Raw genomic sequence first — 16,447 nt, forward strand, 5'->3', positions numbered from 1 at the left:
GTCAAGGCTGCGTCGTGATCATGCCACTACACGCCAGCCTAGTTGACAGAGTGAGACCCTGTCTTAACAACAATAACATAAAGCTGAGCTAAAAATATTTATGCAACATTTTGTCCATATTTTTTACTGTTTTTCTTAGGAAAGATTCCCAAAGTGGGTTCCCTGGGTCAAAGGTTATGAAGATGTTCATGGCTTTTGACATCAATTGCAATAGTTGCCCAGAAGGGTGACTCAAAAGGTCACCTGGTTGGCCACCAGCAAGAAAATGCATGTACCTTCACTGGGGTGACACCTTTCACAGTCACCACAGGGCAGGGTCAGGGACACCTGTCGGGTTTTCTCTGGAGTGAGCGCTTACGGAACATTCTGGTCTCTGCACATCGGCTGCACAATCTCAGGTGCTTTTCAGCTCTGCCCTGCTGAATGAGAGCTCCATAATGCATTCGAGAATAAGCTCCACGGTGGAATCAAATGCTCCCTCCTCACCCAGCAGCTATTTGGGGATGATCAGAGAAAACAAAAAAATCAGGTTCCTCTTCTTTTGGTTTTAGGTGTCCAAGGTGTTGAGCCAATGATTCGTTTATCTAGAGAGAAGCATTTTCCAACCACATCGATCATGGAGGACCGTGGGGGGATATTCACAGGTCATACCTCGTTTATTACTCATTTATTTTGAGACAGGTCCACTCAGGCAGGGCCTCAGGGACTGTGGGATCAAATCCAAAGACCCAGGAGGCCGAAGCCCTTTCACATCAACTCCCGGATGGGGCCTTCAACTGCAGACTTGACACGTGCAGGAACAATGACAAAGTCAGAAGGGGCCTAAATCTAGGGGCCGCAGTAACCAAAGAGACTCCCTTTCCTTCCTTCCTTCCTCCCTCCCTCCCTCCCTCCCTCTCTCTCTCTCTCTCTCTCTCTCTTTCTCTCTTTCTTTCTTTCTTTCTGCCTCACCAGGTCAGGAAAGGCTGTCTCCCTCTGTCCACTCTGTCTCTCACATCAGACAACTAGATATCCAAGAACTCTCTCCAAGGTTATCACACTCAGGCATGAGAGACCCTGGGATAACCACACCTACACAGATAACACCCCCGTTGGGTATCAAGACAACTTCACACATTCTGAAGATGTCCTCAGTGCATCAAACATACAGTGGGATTCCACTGTACCCTCTTTTTTTTTTTTTTTGTTTAGAGACAGGGGTCTCCCTATGTTGCCCAGGTTGGTCTCAAACTCCTGGCCTCAATCGATCCTCCCACCTGAGCCTCCTGAGTAGCTGGGACGGCAGGCGTGTGCCACCCAGCCATACCCTCATTTCACTGAGCTGAATTCAGCTATACTCAAAGGGCCAAATGCTTTTCTTTTTCAATTTTAAAAACTTTAAATAATATAAAAGTATATTTTGCCTATTGTATTTGTTTGTATTTGTTTCTATGGGTTTTTTTGTGTTTTGTTTTTTAGTGTGGGGAAACTGGAAAGCCTGCTGGACAAATTCTAAAAGAGCTATAGCACTCTGCTTCCCATTTTTTGTATATTGTGCATTGTACTTTATTGTAGATTGTCTACTGCTGTTTCTATTATGCACTGACTCATTGATGTTCCAGTACAGCACCAGACATACAAAACCAGTGCATGGAAAACCAGCCTTCAGGAGCAACTCGGGAGATTGTCAGGAATTTTTTTTTTTTGAGACAGAGTCTCGCCTTTGTTGTCCAGGCTGGAGTGCAGTGGCAAAATCTCAGCTCACTGCAACCTCTGCCTCCCCAGTTCAAGAGTTCCTCCTGCCTCAGCCTCCCGAGTAGCTGGGATTACAGGCGCGTGCCACCACATCCGGCTAATTTTTGTATTTTTAGTAGAAACGAGGTTTCACCACGTTGGTCAGGCTGTTCTCAAATTCCTGACCTCATGATCCACCTGCCTCGGCCTCCCAAAGTGCTGGGATTACAGGCATGAGCCACCATGGCCAGCCAGGATTTTTTAATTTTTTATTGTTTTGCCTACTGTGCTGACTTCTGAACTTCACCATGAAGATGTGACTCTGTTCAGCAGAGTTTCTTCTCTTTGGGTGCTTTTAGGTCTTGGGGGCATGTGTCTGTCTGTTAGGAACTAGCAGAAAACCAGCCCAGCTCAGATCAGAACAGGAAACCAGGACCCAGGCTGGTGGGTGCCAGGGCAGGGCCTTGTGGCTTCACAACCCGCCTCCCAGGGGCAGGCTGTCTGGTCAAGAGAACTCGCCCTCTTCACTGCTGGGTCCCTTAGCGGGCTTTCACGTGCCTGGCCTGGTCCCTCCTTCTTTAAACGAAGACTGGCCTAGATGATTGTCACACTCCTGTGTGATACTGGACAACACACATCACCTCTCTGCGCCTCCATTGCCTCCGAACAGTCTTCCACCTTCGGCTGGAATCAGAGCCCCCAAAGCGAGATTCTAACAAGAGATTACATTGTGTGAGATACTGACCTCCTCAGCATCTAGGCTGATGGGGCCCCTGGGTGGGTCACCTCTAGCTGGGAGATGCTTCCTCTTTCACGGCTCCAACTGTGCCTTAAAAATTAAAAGCTGGGAACCTGTAATCCCAGCACTTTGGGAGACCGAGGCAGGCAGATCACTTGAGGTCAGGAGTTTGAGACCCGCCTGGCCAACATGGTAAAATCCTGTCTCTACAAAAAATACAAAAATTAGCTGGGCGTGGCAGTCCACACCTGTGATTCCAGCTACTCGGGAGGCTGAGGTATGAGAATCGCTTGAACCCAGGAAGCAGAGGTTGCAGTGAGCTGAGATCGCGCCACTGTACTCCAGCTTGAGTGACAAAGCAACACTCTGCCTCAAAAAAAAAAAAAAAGAAAAAGAAAAGAACACAAAGACCCTGGCTTGCCAGGTACAGTGGTGTGGCACCTAGAGTCCCATCTACTTGGGAGGCTGAAGTGGGAGGATCACTGGAACCCAGGAGAGTGGGTCCAGTTTGAGCAACGTAGCAAGACTCTCATCTCAAAAAAATAAAATAAAATAAAATAAATATATATAGAGAGAGATTTACCCATACACACACACATATATATATAAATATATATATTTATTTATTTGGAAGGCTGAGGCAGGTGGATCACCTGAAGTCAGGAGTTTGAGATCAGCCTGGCCAACATGGTAAAACCCCATCTCTACTAAAACACAAATATATATATATATATATATACACACACACACACACACATATATATAGACCCTCCCACCCAGGAAGCATAAGAACACCCAAGGTATGAGCAGATTAAAGAAATCCTGCAGAAGAGGGAACACGTGCACAGAGTATGCTGGCAAGGTCACAAATAGAAAATGGGTGGGAGAACTTGAAAGCAGAGGTCTAACTCCCATGTGCACCTTATTTGCTCAAGTCTACATGGACCAGTATCCAAACATTGAAATTTTCCTTTCAAATTCAATCCCCCAGAGTGTAAGGTCTCAGGACCTTTCTTTCCCCCAAATCTTTTCTTGTGCGGATGCATATATGTGGACAATGCAAAGTGCTACAAATCCCAACACCAAATGCATCAAGAAGTAGATTATTAGTATGAGTCAGTTTCACACTAACTTTACCAAAAACCTCACCGCTCAAATTAGCTCAAGTAATCTACTTACAACCGCAATTATAAATTCTGAGCTTCCTTGGCTGACAAGTTTGCAGTAGGTGGTTCTTGGCCCTGAGGGCTGCTGAAATGCCCATTGTTATGAGATGCCCACTGAGAAACCCACCGCCCTCTCCCAGCAGGGTCCAGCAGGAGCAGTGTCTGCTCTTGGCTACACAACTCCATTCATAGACTTTTCCAGTTACATTCAAGGTTCACCCGAAGGAGGTAGCAAAAACAGGAGGTGGGCACTGAAGCTGGCCTGGCACATTTGAATTCCAGCTCTGCTTTTTATTAGCCTCCAGGTTTTCTCAGTTTTCTCATCTGTAAAATGGGAATAATATGACCTGCCTCACAAGAGTTACCATGAAAGTAAGAAATAAAATATTCAAAGTACATGACACAGCCAGGCGCAGTGGCTCACGCCTGTAATCCCAGCACTTTGGGAGGCTGAGGCAGATGGATTGCCTGAGGTCATGAGTTCGAGGTCAGCCTGCCCAACATGGTGAAACCCCGTCTCTACTAAAAATACAAAATTAGCTGGGCGTGTTGGCACATGCCTATAATCCCAGCTACTTGAGAGGCTGAGGCAGGAGAAATGCTTGAACCCGGAAGGTAGAGGTTGCAGTGAGCCAAGATTGCACCACTGCACTCCAGCCTGGGCAACAAGAGCGAAACTCTGTCTCCAAAAAACAACAACAACAAAAACAAAGTACAGGACACCTGCTCCATGCCCCATAAAAGAAAGTTAATATTGCCATAAAGGAGACCAAAAAATCACAGAAACCCACAATGTGATCCTGATGGGAGCCCTGTTATGAGGGGCTTTCAGGCCAGGCATGGTGGCTCACACCTGTAATCCCAGCACTTTAGGAGGCCAAGGCAGCCAGATCACCTGAGGTCAGGTGTTCGAAGCCAGCCTGGCCAACATGGTGAAACCTCGTCTCTACTAAAAGTACAAAAATTAGCCAGGTATGGTTGCAGGTGCCTGTAGTCCCAGCTACTCAGGAGACTGAGGCAGGATAATTGCTTGAACCCAAGGAGGCAGAGGTTGCAGTAAGCCGAGATCGTGCCACTGTACTCCAGCCTGGGTGACAGAGCGAGACTCTGTCTCAAAAAGAATAAATAAATAAAATAAAAATAGAGGGGCTTTCTGCCAGGTCCATAGCTGCCTGCACACACAGTCTAGAAATGTGACCTCACCCCCTTGCTCCTGCTCCACTCGCCACCATCAACTCACTGGCCTGTCATTCACGGTGTCTGGTGACTCTCCCTGCCATCCCATTCCAAACCCCTCAGAAAAACTTCTCCAATTCCTGAGTGAGAAGAATGGGCCTAGAAGGGCTGAGTTTAAGTTAACCCAAAGAAATAAACCCAAACTCCTTCACTCTCCAGGCTGCTCAGGCCTCAGGGACGTGTGTCGGGTGGCTGTGGGGCACACAGTATCATTCCCCACGTGGATCCGTCACAGGGCCTAGCACACAGTAGGTGCTCACTCAGTGACTGTTCTGTTGCTGAATGGCAGGATGAATCTCACTGCTCCCTCAAGACCTGAAAACTTGAGAGTTATGAAGGCATGTTTAGGAATGACTGTAAAATACCACTTTTCAGAAAACAGAAATCTCCATTTGATTCTTTCATTTGCACGCCTGTTTGATCTGTCTACACACTGGTTGGTCTCTGGTGTCCCAGGAGCAGAGGGCAATACACAAAACCAGAGTTCAGGGGAGCAAAGCAGACATTTTAGGAAGTTATTGCCCAAGTTTCACTTCCACGTCGTCTCCTGCATTCTACTTCAACTCTGGTTTTGAGCAAAGCTGGGGCTGGTAAAGAAACTTCCCTTAGTCTACATGTTCCTCTCCCTGAGTCCCAGCACTGGGGCTCTGTAGACCAGGGACTCAAAGTACTGAGCATCCACTGATGCCAGACCCTATGCCAGGTACATTCAGACATTTTCTAACCTAAGAGCCACAACAAGCTGGGAAACAGACACTAAGATGCCAAGAGAAGTTATGCAATGTGCAAAAGACTTCACAGTTAGGGAATCGGGTCTGAATCAAAGACTTCCTTGGTTCCAAGGTCCTTGCTTCTCAACCTGCCACTGTCCTTTTTCAAAGGTGCCAACCACTAACATGGCAGTGTTTCATTTTTCATAAAGCCACCTGAGGAGTTCAAAAGCATCTTTTTTTTGTTTTGTTTTGTTTTGTTTTGTTTTGTTTTGAGACGGAGTTTCCCTTTTGTCGCCCAGGCTGGAGTGCAATGGCACAATCTTGGCTCACTGCAAACTCTGCCTCCCAGGTTCAAGCAATTCTCCTGCCTCAGCCTCCTGAGTAGCTGGGATTACAGGCGCCCACCACCACGCCCAGCTAATTTTTGTATTTTTAGTAGAGACGAGGTTTCACCATGTTGGCCAGGCTAGTGTTGAACTCCTGACCTCAGGTGATCCACGCGCCTTGGTCTCCCAAAGTGCAGAGATTACACATGTGAGCCACTGTGCCCAGCCCAAAAGCATCTTGAAGAACTTCCCCCCTGCATTAAATTCAGATCCCATCTCTGCCAGAAGGATAGGCCTGGACAAATCATACAGCTCTCACCCAGCCGTGACTATATCTCATGGGAGGAAGGATGTATATATGGAGGGTTTCTGCTAGAGACTATGCTAGATGCTTTGATACACATTATCACACTCAATCCTCCAAACATTCCAGGGAAGCAGGTGATAGTAGCCCAGCTTCATCAATGACAATTCTGGTTCTGCAGTGGGATGCGATTTGCCCAAGGTCATGCAGCACTGAGAAGCAGGGCCAGGGCTCCATCAGCCCTGCCACGCAATAGGCTTCGTTGAGTGAGCACTGGATGTAAATTTCAAAGAACTCAAATCGGCCAGACAGAGCCAGTGGCAGGAGACTCTATTAAGCAGATGAGGAAAGAATGGCACTTTTCTTCCTCCTGCCGCCCAAGCCTTTCCCATCCTTAACTCCTCTGCACAACGGGGCCCTCACTGTCCTTCCCCCACCTTCTTATCAAAGGATGCTGGTGCCGGGAAGGGGAGAAGACAGAACGAAGATTAGTCTCTGGCACGGTTTATGTTGATTTCAAAGCTGTCACTTTTCCCACGTTGGGCCTTCTTTTTCACCATGGATTTAAGTGTCTGGTCCCCTGCTGAAGGAAGGTCAAGGACAGCGGTACATTTTGAACTAGGGAAAGACTCCGGTCCTCAGCATCCTCCTGCTCTCACAGCCTTACTGCTAAACACAGCAGGGGATGCAGACGGCGGCACTGTGGAGCGGTGAGCAAAAACCAGGCTCAGAAGTCGGCAGCCTAGGTTCCAGTCCTGACTGTGCCTCCTGGTCAAGATGCTTCCCCCTGGGGAGTCCCAGTTCCCTTGTGTGGATGTACTGGATGCTTAGGCCTGAAACTCTGAGAATGGGGTTTCTTCTGCTCAGTCCTCACAGGCCACCATCACGTGAAGATGTTCAGCTCACACTGCCTCTCCTCCTCCCCTCCCTGAAGGCAGCCCCATCTCAATGGCTCACAGCATCTAGGCCCCCCTGGGCTTATTCAGCACCTGCTGGCAGGCAGAGGCGGTCTCTCTACCACCCCTTCCTGCTCCCACTGTCGCCTGTCTTGAGGGCCGTCCTAGGCCTTCGTCACTTTGTCGGTATGTGTTTTCGCATGCCTGCCTCCTCCATTAAGCTACCTCGGGAACCGCCAGGGTTATATACAGATTTGCACCATCAGCACCAGCCCAGCTCCTGAATGAATGAGGGGGAGCGGGTCAGGCTGGATGATTTCCTGGCCCACTGCACTCAAAGTGTGGTCTACAATCCAGAGGCATCACACTATGTGCAAAAGTGTTCAAAATGCAGCATCTCGGCCCGCCCCAGCCCCTGCTCAGAACCTCCAAGGCAATCCCCACGTGATGCACAGCACACTCAAGTTTGGAAAGTTCTCCTCCAACTCCTCCCTCCCTTGCTTCTACCACCTAGAAGCCTCCAGAACTGTGGGACTTAGCAGGTCTCACTAAAACATAGCCCATCATTAACCAAAGGAGATCTGCCTTAGGAACCTTCTAGAAGCTCGCCACTGACTCTCACAAGCAGAATATGAAATGTGTGCTCCCCGGGGGGACTCCTGGCACACATTGATCACTGGCCCTCTCCAACCCTCAAGGAAGCCCAAGCAGCTTTCAAGAATGCTGAGGCGGCCAGGCGCAGTGGCTCACACCTGTAATCCCAGTACATTGGGAGGCTGAGGCGAGTGGATCACCTGAGATCAGGAGTTTGAGACCAGCCTGGCCAATATGGAGAAACCCTGTCTCTAACACGGTGAAACCCCATCTCTATTAAAAATACAAAAAAAAAAAATGAGCCGGGCGCGGTGGCGGGCACCTGTGGTCCCAGCTACTCGGGAGACTGAGGCAGGAGAATCGCGTGAACCCAGGAGGCGGAGCTTGCAGTGAGCCGAGATTGTGCCACTGCACTCCAGCCTGGGCGACAGAACAAGACTCCATCTCAAAAATTAAAATTAAAATTAAAAAAAATTTAAAAAAAAAAAAAGAACGCTGAGGCCTGGCAGAGTCAGACAGACTGGCTGCCCACTCACCAGCATGGGTCTCATGTCCACGCTCAGAAAGCTCTCTTCCCTCATTTCTCTACTCTTGACATTTATTCAGCTTGTAAAGAAAAGGATCCTTTCCAAAACACGTCTTCAGTTTCTTAATAAACCCCGCAATTCCTTTAATGATTTCAGATTATCTTAAATATTTATAAAAATCACTCTCAGCAACACTTCTTTAAGCAAACCTCCTCATCAACTTCGATTATTTATATATTTATGAACACGATGTTCAAGGAGCAGATGGCAGCTAGTAAGTCCTCCAAAAGAAGGAAAAAAAAAAAATCAATGGGACAGAATGTAAGCTCCACGACTCGCCCATTTACTCTTCTCGACAAGCTCTGGTACAATTATCTTTCCATTCAGCAGAAGCACCACACAAAAGTCCACAATTGGTTTAAAATAGCACACTTGGACTTCATAAAGCTTGGAGGTTCCAACTTTAATCTAGGAATGACCTGCCAGCCAAAGGCTCTATTCCCAAAGGAAACTGAAGCTCTCTCCGGGGAGGGCAAGACGATGGATGTGGGGACAGATGATGGGACCAGGGGAGGGACAGAAAGAGCACCAGGGGCCGAGGGAAGAAACAGACACTGCTGAGCACCTACTAGGTGCCATGCTCTCTGCTGGGCACTGTCCATACAACCTCTGGGTTGATCTTCACAACAACACTTCCAGGTGGCGACTGTTAGTCCTCATTTGAAAGATGAAGAGAAAGACAAAGAGAAAGGAAGTCGCTTGGCCAAGGCCACAGAGCTAGTGAGTGGCAGAGCCAGGATGTGAACACAGGCTGCAGGGCCCCCAAACCTTCACTGCCTCTAGAAGGAGAAAAGGAGGAGAGGAAAAAAAATTGCTCTTAACCTTGTGCATCCTAGGCCTTTCTTTCAGCCTGGGGCGGCCAATCACCTGTTTTAAGGCTATCAAAGACTTAATTGCCAAAGTTCTACTGAAGCAAAAGGACCTGGTCCATTTGAGAGCCCAGAGAAGGAAAGTCTCAACCGAATGCAGGAAGAAGTCGATGCGAAGGTTATGAGAAGATAGGAAATGAGTGTCACAGACACATAAAGAGGGGACTTTACAAGAAAGACAGAAAAACAGGGACGGGGGACAGCCCTTACCCTGAGAAATGAATGAAAAACAAGATCAGAAGGAGTCTGTCTTCAACAGGCCTTTATCAAGTATCCCCTTTAGGGAAGAGGAAAAAAAAAAAATCAACCCTTCACTCCTCCCACCCGAATTTATTTCTTTCAAGAAGCTCCAATTCGGCCGGGCGCGGTGGCTCAAGCCTGTAATCCCAGCACTTTGGGAGGCCGAGACGGGTGGATCACGAGGTCAGGAGATTGAGACCATCCTGGCTAACACGGTGAAACCCCGTCTCTACTAAAAATACGAAAAAACTAGCCGGGCGAGGTGGCGGGCGCCTGTAGTCCCAGCTACTCGGGAGGCTGAGGCAGGAGAATGGCGTGAACCCGGGAGGCGGAGCTTGCAGTGAGCTGAGATCCAGCCACTGCACTCCAGCCTGGGCGACAGAGCAAGACTCTGTCTCAAAAAAAAAAAAAAAAAAAAGAAGCTCCAATTCAAGCTAAAACAGAGAGATGAATCTGGCCTTTGAGATGCCCATACGCTTGCTGAGGAAACAGTGATTATTACTGTTGTTAACAAAAATCATGGATGGGGACCACTATTATGCAATGGGAACAGGGGCCTACGCTAAGGGCTTTGCTTACGTTACGCCAGGAGCAACACAACCCCATGACATATGTGTCCATTTTACAGATGAGAACACTGAGGCTCCAAGAAGGGAACAAACCTGGTTCCATGCACATGAGCAGTGAGAAAGAAAACCGAGGTATGAATTTGGATCTTACTCTCTTACTCAGGAGCCCTGGGAAACCGATGGGGATTCTTTTGCCTGTTTAGAGATGAGGAAAAGAGGGTGCCGAGAGTATAGTGACCTCTCGAAGGCTGCACGGCCAAGAGATAGTGAAAATTCAGATTAAAATGAATTTTCCTTTACAATGCTCAGTGGTGGATGATTTTGCTGAAGACAGCCAAGTCCCAGACCGCCAAAGCCACATGAATGGTGGTCTCTTCAATTAACGAGATGGCAGTAATGCTGAGCACGGGTGAGGCCACAACCTCCTGGCACCGGCATCCCTCGAGCGTCCTTCCTGTGCTTCCTGTGCATGGGTCTCTGGATCCTGACAGAAGAGCTGTCAGGGACCAGGATTCCACATAGGGAGGAACCACGGGAGAACCATTTCAAGGTCAACTGCGGGCCAGTGTGCTGACCTTGAGATGGAAAAAGAATGTCCATCCTCAAAGAGCAAAGGGGAACCCATCATTCTTCTGCTCATTCTGTCAAAGACACATACCGTTTCCTGCATGTGCCAGGCAGCAAGTCAGGTGCCAGAGGAAGCACAAAGATCACTCAGGGTCTGCAAGAAGAAACGTGAGCTCTGCAGGCCGAAGACTTAGGTGAGGACCCTCAATCTGCCCCTTCCTGACTGAACGTCTTGGGCCAAGTCCTGCACTCTCTCTAAGTCTCAGGAAAATGAGAACCCTAGCTCTCCTTTACAGGTAACCCTGACCACTCCACAGTTCAGTCATTAAAAATGAACCTGGGCCGGGCACACTGGCTCACGCCTGTAATCCCAGCACTTTGGGAGGCTAAGGCAGGGAGGATCCCTTGAGCCCAGGAGTTTGGGCAACACAGGGAGACCCTGTCTCTACAAAACATTAAAAAATTAGTTGGGCATGGTGGCGCACACCTGTGGTCCCAGCTACTTGGGAGGCTGAGGTAGGAGGATGGCTTGAGCCTGAGAGGTCAAGGGTGCAGTAAGACATGATCACACCACTGCAAGACTTCAACCTCAACAATACCGTGAGACCCTTTCTCCAAAACACAAACAAAATGAATCTGCACATGCTCAAACTGCAGGACGTTGCTATTGTCTCTTAAAAATAATAGTAGCACTTACAGGGCTCGGGAGTTGGGGGACCCACAGAGCTAAGGATCCTAAGAGAGGTACACAGAAGACTTTGGGAGCTGAGAAAGGAGAAGGGGTGGCTGTCAGAGAGAGCAAAATTACTTGAAAATATCCCAAAGTGAAGGGTAGAAACATATATCGGCCTTTATTTGAAAACCATTTCCAAGTCTCCCTGTGCTAGAACCCACTGCAGCCTCCTGCATCACACACTCTGCCCTTCTCCGTGCTGTGAGCCCAACAAGGATCTAGAGTGCAAATTCCAACGTGTCTCCCCAGGAAGAAAACTCAGGCCAGCTGACCACTTCTGCATGCCGACCAAGGTAGAAAACCCACCTCTTCCGGGCTTCCCCCACATTACAGGAACCCCAGGCCTGGGAAACCATCCCAGCCGTCAGCCCTGGCTCAGCCTTGGCTGCTGGCCTCAGTCAGTCATCTGGCAGTGGCAATCAAAATGACGCCTTCTTTTTATTTTTCCCCCAGTGCAATCTTCCAAGAATGGGAGAATCTCAAAGTCAGAGTTTAAGCCCTTTTTCACAAGAGAGTCAATATATTTTCACAAGATGGTCTTCCTCAGAGAGGGGAGGAGTCCATCCAACTCCCATGGCAAAACTGCTCCCTGGGGATGGTGGATGGAAGTTACAGGGCAAGGAAGCCAAAATGTGGAAGCACACTGGCTCACCTCTCAAAATTCACCACCCACCCGTTCATCTCACAATTATCCATGGGGTGCTTCCCACGTGCTCCAAGGCACCCTTTCTAGGTGCTGGGGATGCAGAAATTCAAGGTGACTGGCAATGACACTTTCTATCACTGCGCCCCCTCCAGGCCAGGAAATCTACGCTGGTTTTCTCAAGGCCCTACTCGCAGCAGCCCATTTTACAGACGGGACCCTCAGAGAAGGTAAGCGACTTGCCCAAGGTAGGTCACACAGCTAGTAAACGGCAGGGCCAGGAATTAAATATGGGTGCAAAGTGCACGTGACACTCCTCCGCAGCCCCAGCTTCCCACTCTATCCCTCCGCACCCCTCCACCTCACGCAGCAGGGTGGGTAGCAAAAACACACCCCAAGAAGCTCCAGCATGGGAAGACCTCCTTCCTTCCACCCCGACACAGGACACACGTTTCAAAGGGCACACAGGTTTCTCCCACCCCCAGTGTGTGTGTACACAGCCCCACGAAAGCCCTGCAGGCTGCAAGGGTACCCACCCGTTAACACTGAACTTCCATTTAAAAAGAAAGATGATGAAAAGATAAAAGACGAAGAGGAAGTGCTCTTTAAACATAGGCGGGTGGCCACCCCAGGAGGAAGTCTTGAGGCCAATGGAGATTTTGTTCACCCCCTCTAGTTCCTCAAATCGAATGCCACTGGCCTTCCAAGCCCCTGATGGGTGGTGGCCGGGGGCCAGCGCTGCTGCCTGGGTCAGTCCCCGCGCCGACACCTGGCTCGCAGGAAGGGTCTGCCCAGGACCAGCCACCCCGACCTGAGCGCCCCCTGCCTCGAGGCGCACCAGGCGCCGGCCCCGCAGCTGGGTGAACCCGGGCGGCGGCCCCGCTGCGCGCTCCTCTCGCGTCCGCCCGCCACCCCCCGCGCACTCAAGAAGCCTCCCCCGGGACCCCCGCGCCCGCCGGCCCGGACGCCCCCACCCCGGCGGCGCCCCCTGTCCACCCGCCGCAGCGCCCGGCCCGGCGGCCCGGATTGCACCCCAGCCTCTCCCTGCACCCATCACGCGCGCGCCCCGCACCCCGCGCCCTCTCCAGGAGCAAATCGGCTCCAGGGGCGCGCGCGCGGGCTGGCCGGGCGGCGGCGCCTTCAGAGCCCCGCCACGTACCTGGCGGCCCGGGCGGACGAGGGGAGCGCGGCGCGGGAGCGCAAGAGACTCGGAGCCTCCGGTGCCGCCGCCGCCGTTTCCGGGTTGGCGGGGCTCACGTCACCGCCACAGGTTTGCGAGCTGCCCCCGCCGCGGCGGCAGCAGCAGCAGCAGCGGCCCGGGCGAGTGCCAGGCGAGAAATAACTATAAAAGGAAGAGGCGCGGCAGAGAGGAAGAGGAAGCGCTGTTTACCTTCGAGAAGCCGAGCCGCCGGCGCTCGCACAAAAGGAGGACGCTCGCCTCGCGACGCGCCTCCCCCCGCGCCCAGTCCCCGCCGCATCGCGGGGCCCCGGCGTCAGCGCGCTCCGCGCCCCGGGACCGCCCTGCGCCGGCCCCCACCCCAGAACCCCGCGCCCGCCTGGCCCATGTCCTCCCGAGCCGGGGCGCCACGGGCCCGGGATGGTGGTGACCTTGGGCAAGTCACCGCGGGGCGCGCTGCGGTTGGGGGTCATTGCCCTCATTGTGCGAGGAGGAAACCCGGCCTTCAGAGGGGCAGCGGTGGCCCCCAAGGTCACGGCCTGTCAGGCAGGGCTTGGGCTCGAGTCCCGGTCTCCAGACCTTCGGACCGGCCAGGTTCCTGTCCCTGGGTCGCTTCCCCCTCACCTGGACTTCAGGAATGGTGACAGTCCCTGCCTGGCTCACCTCTCAGGGGGGTCAGTAAGAGGAATGTTGTCCACGCACCCATTCAGCCCTCCCGCAGATACTCACTGGGCCTACTAAGTGCCCGGGCTGCTCTAGGCCCTGGAGCTGCAGATGCGAACCAAGACAAAATCCCTGCCCGGGAGGGGCAGCAGGGATAGGCCGTAAATATCTGATGGATCTGATGGTGCTAAGTACTATGCCAGAGGAAAAATAAAGCGGGGTGAGGGGAGGGTGTGGGCTGTCAGTGCTACCCTAAGCGGTTCTCCAAGGACTTTAAATTTAGTACAGAAATTCCCACATAAAAAGCTCCTCACCGTAATTCCAGTTTCAGGTGTTATGGGAGACCTCATCTTTCCCCTGGTCTAGAATGGAGAATACTGTGTTTTTCTCCCTGTAACAGGACGTGCCTAGGAAACTGATACTCTCCTTCCCTCTGCCTTGCTCCCCTGGCCCAGAAACCCATCCTATCATCTTGACATTCAGCCAGAAATTTCTCAGGAAGATAGACAATGTTCTCTCAAGTATCTTTCTGCTCTCCTCTAGCAGCGTATCAAAAGGGTTACATCAAAAGCTTCCATTGTCTTTCCACCTCCACTTCCAGCTATGGGGGAGTTGGGGTGCGCTCCCATCATACTCAGTGCTGAGTTACCTGATTAGGAGCCAGTTGTTCCTTTTTTTTTTTTTTTTTTTTTTTTTTTTTGTCTAAGACAGGATTTTGCCCTGTTGGCCAGGCTAGGTAGTGCAGTGATGCGATAGCTCACTGCAGCCTCGAATTCCTGGGCTCAAGCTATCCTCCCACCTCAGCCTCCTGAGGAGCTGGGACCACGGGTATGCACCACCACGCTTGGCTAATTTTTAAAAATTTTTGTAGAGGTGGGTCACCCTGTGTTGCCCAGGCTGGCTTCTTTCTCCTGGGCTCAAGGGATCCTCCCTGCCTCAGCCTCTCCAAGTGTGGGGATTACAGGCATAAGCCTCCGCACCCAGCCCGCCAATTCTTTAACAAAGGTGCGTTGAGCCTTCTCTTGGCCAGGCCCAGTGCTCGGAGCTGGGGGCACTGAGATGGTGCCATTTTAGCAGGATTCCCTGGGCTGCTCTCTAATCTTATCTGAGCGCCAGTGCCCTCATTCCTAAAGGAAGGGAACTAATGTCCACCTTGCTGTGGGGACTGAGAAGCAGGTGGGAAACCACTGGGTCCTGAACTATGACCTTGAGGAGAAGCAGGAAAAGAGTCTGGAAGCAGGCAGAGCTGAGCTGCTTATAAAATGAGCGTTAACAATTCTGAACGTTTATAAAGTACTAACCAGGTGCCAAATGTGCTCAGGCCCATGAAGCAGGTTTATCATGGCCCAGTGTCGTACATGAAGATACTGCAGCTAAAAGAGAGATGAGATTTGCCCAAGGTCACACTGATTAGACAGCAGTGGAGCCGGGTATGTACCTCGATTGTCTGACTCCAGAGCCCAAGCACTTAGCCACTCTGAGCCTCAGTTTGTTCATCTGTGAAATGGAATGGATAATAATGACTTCATTAAGCTATGGTGAGGGTTAAATCAAATAGCACGTATATAGAACCTAATATGGATAGGACCCAGGAGAAAGCAATGACCATTATTGTTATTATTATCATAACTGTTAAAATTTTCTTTCCTTTTTTTTTTTTTTTTTTTTTTTTTTTGAGACAGGGTCTTATTTTCTCACCCAGGCTGGAATGCAGTGGTGAGGCATGAGGTAAGGAACTTTCAGGCAAGCTCGGGATCTGTAAATAGTTGATGTGACTAACATGGAGTGCAAATTTGGGGGTCCAGGAAGCAGGGCAGAATAGGTGTAGGTGAGAGCAGAGCCTGGATCCCTGCTAGCCTGCACTCCACTGAACTCTGAAATACCTGGGATCGGGAGTCTAACTCAGATGTGTGTGTCTCAGAGGGGAAAGTGTCCATTCACTGGATACAGTGAGGTTGAGGAGGATGAGCCTAGGCTCACTCTGATCCTGATAGGTTTGACCAACTCAAGCCAGTGGGAACCTGGAAATAATACCCAGGGAAACCTCTGGCCATTCTGTAGTGACTGCTCTGTTTCCCCGGGGTGTCAGCCCTGACAATGGTAGGCAGAAGTCCCGCATCCTATAGAGAGCACTGTCTTTGGATTTGGGAAGGCCTGCCTGCCATTTTCATCTGTGCAATTCTGGGCAAGTCATTTAACCTCTGCCTTCTGGAATGTTCTTATCTGTAAAGTGGGAATAATAATGTTATCTTCTGTTGTTGTGAGGACTATAAGAAAATTAATTTTTCATGCTTTATAACTGGAAAGCAGCATGCACGTTTTACTTTCAACATTAGAATCCGGTGCTTTCATTGGCCAAGCAAAGAATCTGGAAAAACCAAGATTTTGAAAATGAAAAATGAAAAAAGAAGCTTGTGCTTTCATAGCACATGTGGTCCACACATCTTTCAAGCAAAAAATAGCTATTTCCTTCATATGTGCTATGCCCCTCAAAAATATTCCTCCAAAATGCATTTCCCTGCTGAGCGTTTGCAAGAGTGCTATTGTGTGTAGAAGGTAACAGAAGGTAAAGTCAGGAGACACAGAGAGACTCCGCGTTTGTCCTACTGTTACTATTTTGCAATTAAGCCCACTCCACATCCCATCGCGATAAAAGCACACTCAGTGGCATTAGGCTTAGTGCTTTTCAGTCTCCTCACACCTCTGGCCATT

At 50.3% G+C, this 16,447-nt stretch overlaps 1 protein-coding gene and 1 pseudogene across 38 annotated transcripts in view; both read right to left on the reverse strand.

The window, feature by feature from the left end:
- Nucleotides 1–13,359, reverse strand: part of CYRIB (CYFIP related Rac1 interactor B) — a 175,930-nt gene extending 162,571 nt beyond the window's left edge. For 19 of the 38 annotated variants that reach the window (XM_073999458.1, XM_015455180.4, XM_073999447.1 and 16 more), the window contains exon 1: nt 13,286–13,359. The gene's annotated coding sequence lies outside the window, so the exon portion shown is untranslated. Of the gene's footprint in view, nt 1–13,054; nt 13,141–13,285 lie in introns of those variants that run through there. The other 19 variants (XM_073999454.1, XM_015455179.4, XM_073999442.1 and 16 more) reach the window with 1 other exon arrangement.
- Nucleotides 1,461–1,511, reverse strand: LOC123575374 (U7 small nuclear RNA; annotated as a pseudogene).
- Nucleotides 13,360–16,447: the final 3,088 nt, after the last annotated feature.

The sequence above is a fragment of the Macaca fascicularis genome, chromosome 8, assembly GCF_037993035.2.
Source record: "Macaca fascicularis isolate 582-1 chromosome 8, T2T-MFA8v1.1".
In the NCBI taxonomy this organism is placed as follows: domain Eukaryota; kingdom Metazoa; phylum Chordata; class Mammalia; order Primates; family Cercopithecidae; genus Macaca; species Macaca fascicularis.